Here is a 9,722-nt window from a genome sequence, read left to right as displayed (position 1 = left end):
ATGTTATAAAAAACGCTTATTTTGAGGCGCTCTCACACTGGAATAAGTTGGGCATCCCATTATCCCTGGTAGTAGCAAGGCCCAAAAGTTATAGAAAGTGTTAATATTTGAACATGTTCGTTGCTACCAAAGGACGGACAACAACATTATATTTTAGTCTTTCATACCCGTATAATATATTTCACAAATGTTAAATAAGATAAGAAAAATCTTACTTTTGTAATAAATTATACAGTCTACATACTTATATTAGGTAACGGGCCGTCTCGACAGGATAAAATCTATGTCTTACTAACTGTCAAATCTATTGCTATTGCCATTGCCAAATCTGTATGTGGGCATTTGTTATCATAACATAATCATTTGCGCAAAGGCGCAGGGTAGGTAGGTTCGACCTGATGTAGCGCATGCTTTGAGCTCTTGAAAAACTTATTTTATCATATTGCGAAATGCCATCGGGTAGGTAGCTGATGTAGCGCATGAGCTCTTGAACTGTTTAAATCTTTTATGAGGAAAATAAAAAAAGGATTACGATCCTTTTCTTACAAATGTATTCCTGGGAAAAATAAGATAATAAGAAAGGGATAAAGATATTTTTTTTTACAAATGTATTTCTGGGAAAATAAGAATTCATATTTTTGGACTACTATATAATAAATGTGGCATAAATTTTATATACCAATTAAAATAATAAATTTAAAATAAGAAATGATTATTTATGCTTGTATAAGTTTATTAAATTTAAGACTTCGCTCATTCCCAACCCAATTTGCATAATTATTCTGTAAATTAACTATATTAAACTATGTATTCATTTTTTTGAAAAATGTTATTTTGAAAATGTACTTTATTTTATTTTTATAATTAACAATATTAAACTAAATATTAATTTTTTTGAAAAATGTTATTTTGAAAATATACTTTATTTTATTTTTATAATATAATACAACACAATCGTCTTAATATTCGCTCTTCTAAATTTCATATTACCGAAATGAAAATGCCGTCGGCATATGTGTAAATTCGAAATTTTCTCTCTTCAAAATTTTCATAGAAATGAAAACTGCGCTGTCAAACTGCTGAAGTGACAGCTTATTGCTTACAATATATGGTAAACTAATTAGTTTGCCATATATTGTAAGAAATAAGCAATATGGAGTCTCCACAGGCAATAGGCACGGCAATACAGTTAGTAAGACATAGATTTTATCCTGTCGAGACGGCCCGTAAGGCAGAGACAATACAAAACGTACATAAATAAACACATAAAAATACATATGCATTTATATACAACAAACATACATACATATATGAAGCACGTTTGCATTCATAATATGAATTTCATATGCATTACGCATGCACTAGGGATGATCGATATTCAAAAAACATCGATGTTGACATCGATGTCATAATCGAAAGCTCAACATCGATGTTCGATATTTATCAAAAACCGAACATCGATGTTGGATCCATCGATGTTGGATCCATCGATAATTTTTACATTAATAATTGACAAAGAAATAAAACACAATCTATAAATTCGAAATTTATTAAGCCACAGCCAGTGTGCATAGCACATTTACGACTTATTTTAAACGTTTTTCTCGATGTTATACTTGTATTTTTAAATAATCGTAACGCATATTTCATTTTAAATGAATTTATTTATTCATATCTTTAAAAACATGAAGTACAAATTATAAATAAATGTTATTACAACTTTAAAAATAAAATATTAAATTTCACAGTTTAATGGGGAAGTAAGTATATGATTGTCAAATATCTTATAAAAATATAAAAAGCTGAAATTCAATTTAAAAATTTTAGATTAATTTGGCTTCGTTATTTTCAAGTTTTTCAAAAAATTCCCAGAAGCGACTTTTTGACGGCATTTTTAATTCTATTCATTTATAATTTATATGCATTTATAACCTTAAAAAGAATAATTTCCTTTAGCATGCGCAAAAAGCAAACAGATGAATTCAATATTTAGATAGAATTCAATCATTAAAAACTTACATATTGTTGTATTCCATGTAATATATATATGTATGTATATGCACAACACCAGTAGAATACGAACAAATCAGTAAATTTAAATAGGTACGCACAACACAATTTTTTATTAACAAACAAATAGAAGTGGGAGTGAGCGTAAATGTGCAAGACGAATCACGAAGAACGAACGAATGAAGGGAACGACCGGAATGACGCGTTCACATTGTGAACGCAGCCACAAATCAGTTTGTGAAGTTCACAACTAAAAAATTTGATTTGTGGCTGCGTTCATAGAAGACATAATTTGTTTCCTAAGTTGCATTGGTTTGGTGGACGTCCGTGTCGTGCATGAGGCCGTAAGTTGACATCGATGATTGATTCCGTTAACATCGATGTTGCGATATTTTTCGTATGACAACATCGATATTAAAACATCGATGTTTTTGCTTTCAACATCGATGATCATCGAACATCGATGTTCATCGAGCATCCCTAGCATGCACTCAAATATACAATAATATAAACATATGTATTTATTTAGGTTTGGGCAATTGATTACATATGCACATATGCACTTGAAAACAACCATATGTGCCGTACATACTCATATATTTAATTAGATAACTAAGACTTCAAAAATAGTATATACGGCTTACAAATTTAAAAATAAAATTAGAATGAAAGATTTCTCACTCGGTAAAAGACTTGTTCATTTCCCCCCAACAGTGGTAAGGTTGACAAAGTCTTTATTGAGTTTTAAACATTTGGCCCTTCGAGCCGGATAAGTACCTCGAGCCAAAATTGTAAGACCTGTATGAATAAAATAGCGGCTATGAATCGAGGCACAGCAATGTCAACCAGGCGACCAAAACAACTACCTCCAACGACGTTAAAATATTTATGTTTTTCGAACTACCTCCAACGAAGTTAAAATATCGAACATTGTTGTTATTCAAAAAATAAGTTCTACTTTATGGTTTTCGAAAGAATTATGTAAATTAAAAAATAGAAAATCTCGTGCTTTTAAACTTTTTAAAAAACTGGTTTAGTTGCTGACTATTCAATATATTCTAAATTGCGTCGAGAATTTGCTGAATTTAACAAAATATTTTATAATAATTATATAAATAAAGCAAAAAATAATATTATACGCAATCCAAAATTGTTCTATGGTTTCGTCAACTCCAAACGCAGGATTTCTAATTTTCCGTCCGCTATGAAATATAAGTCTAGTATGTCAGTTAGCACCCCATACATTCAAAAGTATCATATGATGCAGTAATATCGTATGATACAAAGTAAAATAATATGATACCACTAAATCGCTGAGACTGCGACACGTGTAGTGGCAACCTATGGGAAGCGCAACGTCAGCGAAGTGCCAACCTGTGGGAAGCGCAGCGTCAGCAAACTCCGTACCCGTTGCAGCGGCAAACATAGGTCTAGAGTTAAGCATAATTAATTGTAAATGTTAGTTCTTAAGTGAAACTCAATAAAGGAGCATAGCTCCAATAAAATATTTTTTTATAAAAAACAATAAAAAGTTTTTTAACTTGTCTAGTGACAATTACACCATTTCTAGTATGTTCGCTGAATTCTTTAAGTCCAATTACTCTCCAAAATCTCCAAAAAATGTTCCGCATCAGCACAAGTTATGCCCGATTTCTGTCATTAATGCATCTACCATTTCCGAAGCATTTTCCTTTACATTAGAGTGGATTTAAGTCATCTATTGAAAACTGTAAGGGAATAGCAAAGTTGTCTGCAATACCTAAACTTTTTGAAGCAATTACAACAGACGACATAACCTTCCGGATCTCTCCACTAATTTCTTGTTCTCATCACGGTGTTCGTAAAGGGAAATCTACAATAACTAATTTGCTAGAATTTGTATCACATGGAACAACGGGCTTTAGGGAGAATAAGAATACTGATGTTATATAAACAGATATTAGTAAAGCTTTTGATAAAGTAAAGATGATGCATGTCTGCATCCATATTGATCTGTTTGGAAGAGCATGGCTGCCACGTTATGCGGCATGAGTGGGTCGTTGGGTTAATCGACTACTTTTGTGTGTTATTTTAAACATATATACATATATAGCAGGGACCAGCGAGCGTAAAGTAGTAATTGCCTGAAAATCGAAAAGTAAGGCAACGCGAACGGTAGTGACAGTGAAAAAAATAATAGAAAAAAAAAAGCCTGAAAATCAAAAAGTAAGGCTACGCGAACGGTAGTGACAGTGGAAAAAAACAAAAAACAACAGGAAAAAAAGCCTGAAAAAAAGTAAGGCTACGTTAAAAGTGGAAAAGAAAACGCAAAATTATAATACTGTGCTAACGAGCGGCTACAACGCAACGTGGGATTTCTAAACGCCGAGGGACCTCAGTACTGTTAAAGAAAAGGGACAACCCCGGAGCGCAGCACAACATCCCATGGAAAGCTGGGAACACCTAATGTAAGATTTATAAAATATTATATTTTAATACTATTATAAAGAATTTTATTATAAAGAATACGGAATTTAAATTGAAAAAAAAAATAATTATTCGACACAGAAAAGAAAAGAAAAAAAAAATTATAAAGAATTTTATTATAAAGAATATGGAATTTGAATTGAAAGAAAATAATTATTCGACACAGAAAAGAAAAAAAAGAAATTATAAAGAATTTTATTATTAAGAATACGGAACTTGAATTGAAAGAAATTAATTATCCGACAAAAAAAAGCCTTAAGTTATCGTAAACTTTACGAAAAGATTCAAATATTGTCAAGGAAAGTACTATTGCAAAGGAAATTTTTTTAAATTAATTAACTTAAAAGAAAAGATTATTATAATGCCGGATACAGCCGAAGAGCTAATCGAGCAGTTGAATCAAATGAGGCTAGATTATGGGCAAACCACCCATCCTCCAAATCCTTCCACCCATCCTCTAAACCCTCCCACCCCTAACCCAACCTTAATAACGACAATAGTCCGTGAAGTACTCGAACGAATGAGTACGCAGACCGTAACAGACTTTACAGAACCCGACCATAGCGTGACACTAAACGCGAATAACATAAATGAACTAGACAAAATTCCGGACATGGTGAAATGCCTTAGGGAATTCTCAGAATTTAACTCCTGGAGGAAGACCGTAGACCTGTAGACAGTATTTTTAAAACCTACGAGGGAGTCAAAAATACCCCCAAATATTTTGCAATACTTCATACTATCAGGCATAAAGTAACTGGTGATGCCGACACCGTACTAGAGTCATATAATACTCCACTTGATTGGAGCCAAATTAGAAAATGCCTCATGATGCATTATTCAGACAAAAGGGACATAGGTACCCTCGAATATCAGATGACCACTCTGGTCCAACGCTACGACGACATTCCGACCTTCTATTAAAGAGTTTACCAACACCTTTCACTTATATTAGACAAAATTTCATGCCTCGAGCTAAGCGACGAGTCCATACGGGCTATGACGAACTCATATAGGGACAAAGCTCTCGACACATTCATAAGAGGACTAAATGGTGATTTACCTCGTCTTCTCAGCATGAGAGAACCGACGACCTTGCCCCAAGCATTACATTTATGTCAAAAACTTGACAACATGACATATAGAATGAACCACGCGAACAATTCACACAAACCCAATATTCAACCACCACCACGACCTCCCCGAAATAACAATTTTAATAATTTCAGTAACAACAGACCTTTTTACCCCGAATTAACGTATTCCCATTCCCCCAGACGAAGTTTCGACCAACATCCATTCGGTCGTCAATCAAACCGATATCCCCAACACCATATGCAAAATAACCAAGGATTCATGCTAAGATTCAACAATTACCCGAACAACCCTCACATTACCAGAGAAAATACCTCCTTTAATAAACGACCGAACTTACCACCTAAACCACCGACCCCAATGGAAGTAGACCAATCAATACGTTCAAGACAAGTCAATTATCAGAATAGGCCCAATACATTCCAGGACAATCGACCACCGAAACGTCCGATTTCCGCAACTAACTCACCCTCCAAGCAAAATACAACGAAATTTTTTTACTAACGCAGTAGAATCAGACCCCAACGGGATATACGACGACAATTTCTACGATAGCAATTACGACAATGCAGGAAAAAATGAGCCTGATACCATTAATTTTTTAGATTAGCGCCGTCTTCGCTGCCTTATTACGAATTTAGGACAAGGCGCGGAGACACAATAGATTTTCTTATCGATACCGGATCCAATAAGAATTACATCCAATCCACTAGAATTAGGAATCCAATTCTGAACGAAAAGCCCTTTACGGTGAAATCAGTTGCCGGAACAATTGAAATTACTCACCATACCTATGTCGACATTTTCGGACCAACAGTAGGGAAAATAAAATTTTTTATACTACCAACTCTAGGGTCGCTCCACGGCATAATAGGCAACGACACACTTAAAGAATTAAAAGCAATTATTCATACCGACAAAGATTTGATGACAATTTGTCAAAGTATAAATATAACGTTAAAGCAACGAATATCTCACGAGGTGAATAATGTGGCAATCAATACTCCACATCTCTCATTACAACAACAAAACAAAATTAATAATATTATCGATAAATGTCCAAACCTTTTTTCCGATCCTGATGAAAAACTTACCTACACCACCCTCGTTAAAGGTGAAATCCGGACAACAACCGAAACCCCCGTCTATTCCAAGCCATACCCGTATCCCATGGCATTAAAATACGAAATCGAACGCCAGATTGAAGAACTCTTAGACAACGGAATAATAAGGAGATCGAAATCTCCATATAACTCCCCAATTTGGATAGTTAACAAAAAGGCAGATGCCTCTGGCGAAAAAAAATTCCGAATGGTCGTAGATTATCGTAAACTCAATTCAGTTACGATTCCCGATAAATATCCCATACCAGAAATTAACGAAGTCCTTGCAAATCTGGGAAACAATAAACTATTTACTGTTATTGATTTAAAAAGTGGGTTCCATCAGATTCCACTTCGCGAGTCAGACATTGAAAAAACAGCATTTTCCGTAAACAACGGAAAATATGAATTGCTCCGCTTACCTTTCGGTTTAAAAAATGCTCCGGCCACATTCCAAAGAGCACTAGACGATATCCTTCGTCAACATATAGGAGTAAGATGCTACGTTTACATCGATGATGTAATAATATTCGGCAAAAATGAAGAAGAACATTATAAAAACATAGAATTAGTATTTCAAACCCTAGAAAATGCTAATATGAAAATCCAATTAGATAAATGTACATTTGCTAAAGAAGAGGTAGAATTTTTAGGATATGTAATCAGTTCAAATGGGATAAAAACCAACCCTGAAAAAGTAGAAGCAGTAGCCAAATTTCCAGTTCCACAAACTCTCAAAGAATTAAGATCCTTCCTAGGTATGTCAGGTTATTACCGACGATTTATCCAAGATTACGCAAAAATAGCTAAACCATTAACAGCACTGTTAAGAGGAGAAGCCGGCCATGTCTCCAAACGGAACTCGAAAAAGATAGAAATAAAATTAGACAACGAGGCTTTAGAAGCATTTAATAAAATAAAAAATACTTTAGTATCCAAAGATATAGTTTTAGCGCATCCAAATTTCGATAAAGATTTTGAACTAATGACTGATGCCTCAGATTTCGCATTAGGTGCCGTCCTATCGCAAGACGGTAGACCAATTACTTTCATATCAAGAACTCTAAGTAAAGCCGAAGAACATTATGCCACCAATGAGAAGGAAATGCTTGGTATAATATGGTCACTTAATTCACTTAGAAATTACCTCTACGGTTCAAAAAAAGTTAAAATTATCACCGATCATCAACCTCTTACCTATGCCTTAAGCCATAAGAATACTAATAGTAAAATGAAGCGATGGAAAGCCATTTTAGAAGAGTATAACTACGAACTAACTTACAAACCTGGTAAAACAAATGTAGTTGCAGACGCACTTTCAAGGATACCAATACAAATAAATTCACTCACACCTACGATTCATAGCGATGAAAGCTCAAGCCATAATTTAATTCCTTGTACAGAAGTTTCAATCAATGTTTTTAAAAATCAAATTTTTTTCAAGATTGACGAAATATCTTCATATCAATTTAAAATAATTTTTCCAACAGTGCATAGACATATAATTACAGAGCCAGAGTATAACGAACAGTCATTGATTTCATACATGAAACGATACCTTAACCCATCCGTTATAAATGGAATTCATACCGAAGAAAGGATAATCGGTATGATGCAAAATATCTATCCTATTCATTTTAGTAGCATTAAAAGCCGATATACCCAAAAACTAGTTGAAGATATTAGTGATGAACAAGAGCAGGAGAACGTCATACTAAAAGAACATTTAAGAGCACATAGGAATGCCACAGAAAATAAAACACAAATTCTCGAAACAAAATATTTTCCCGGTATGTTAAATAAAATAAAACGAATAATAGCCAACTGCACCGTTTGTAAAGAAAATAAGTACGAGAGACATCCCAATCAACCGAAAATTGCAGGAACTCCATTACCAACATATCCAGGACACACAGTTCATATCGATATATTTTTAACAGAAGGAAAAATAGTAATGACAGCTTTAGACAAATTTACAAAGTACGCAGTAACAAAAAGCCTAAATAGCAGAGCAATAGAAGACGTCAGGAAACCTTTAAGAGATATTATATTTTTCTTCGGAGTACCAAAATTAATAGTTATCGACAATGAGCCATCTTTAAATTCAGCCTCTCTAAAATTTATGATGAAAGACGAGTTAGGAATAGAAGTCTACACTACTCCTCCATACAAAAGCCAAGCTAACGGACAAGTGGAAAGATTCCACTCTACATTAATTGAAATAATGCGCTGCATAAAAGAAAACGGTGGACACAGAAATTTTGAAGAACTTTTAGAAAGAGCAGTATCCGAGTATAATCATTCAGTTCATTCCACTACACTTAAAAGACCAGTAGACCTATTTTTTCATAGGAATGTTACATTTACCCCCGAAGACATAGAAAGAACTAGACAAAGCAACTTAGAAAGATTAGCTGAGAAACAAAGAAAGGATATCGAATACCATAACAAAAATAAGAAGGAAATAAAATCATATCTACCAGGACAAATAATATTTGTTAAGAAAAATAGGAGATTAGGAACTAAGTTAAGTAAACCCTACAGTAAGGAAATAGTTAAGGAAGATAGAAATAGTACCGTGTTAACTGAAAAAGGACAAATAATTCACAAAGGTAGAATACGTAACTAAATATGTACTGACATTTTTTTCCAGAATATTACTACCGCTATGCCTGGCGGAAGTACAGATCCTCGACTACTCAAACTCCCAATTAATAACAATAGAAAAGGGAACGGCTAGACTACAAACAGGAACATTTAGGATAATACATGAAATTGACATAGAAAAATATACGGACACACTAGACCACATAGAAGCGACTATTAAAATTGAAACTATCCGCAAAAACCCTAATTACCCCTTCATATCCCACTTAATAACACAGATAAGAGCCCAACTTAACAATCTAAAAGTAGAGCAAAAAATTAAAAGATCAATAAATTTCCTGGGTAGCGCATGGAAATGGATTGCAGGAAGTCCAGACCATGAAGACTACGAAATAATTTCAAGTAAGATAAATAATGTTTTACAAAATAACAATAATCAGG

At 33.8% G+C, this 9,722-nt stretch overlaps 1 long non-coding RNA gene across 1 annotated transcript; it reads right to left on the bottom strand.

The window, feature by feature from the left end:
* Positions 1-1,644: 1,644 nt before the first annotated feature.
* Positions 1,645-3,474, bottom strand: LOC125779632 (uncharacterized). The gene is made up of 2 exons (XR_007423419.1): positions 2,020-3,474; positions 1,645-1,932 (listed from the first exon to the last, which is right to left on the bottom strand). It is a non-coding gene; the product is annotated as an uncharacterized LOC125779632 (long non-coding RNA).
* Positions 3,475-9,722: the final 6,248 nt, after the last annotated feature.

The sequence above is a fragment of the Bactrocera dorsalis genome, chromosome 6 (assembly GCF_023373825.1).
Source record: "Bactrocera dorsalis isolate Fly_Bdor chromosome 6, ASM2337382v1, whole genome shotgun sequence".
Classification (NCBI taxonomy): Eukaryota; Metazoa; Arthropoda; class Insecta; order Diptera; family Tephritidae; genus Bactrocera; species Bactrocera dorsalis.
The sequence above is the reverse complement of the archived record's forward strand: the minus strand, read 5'-3'. Positions and strand labels throughout refer to the sequence as shown.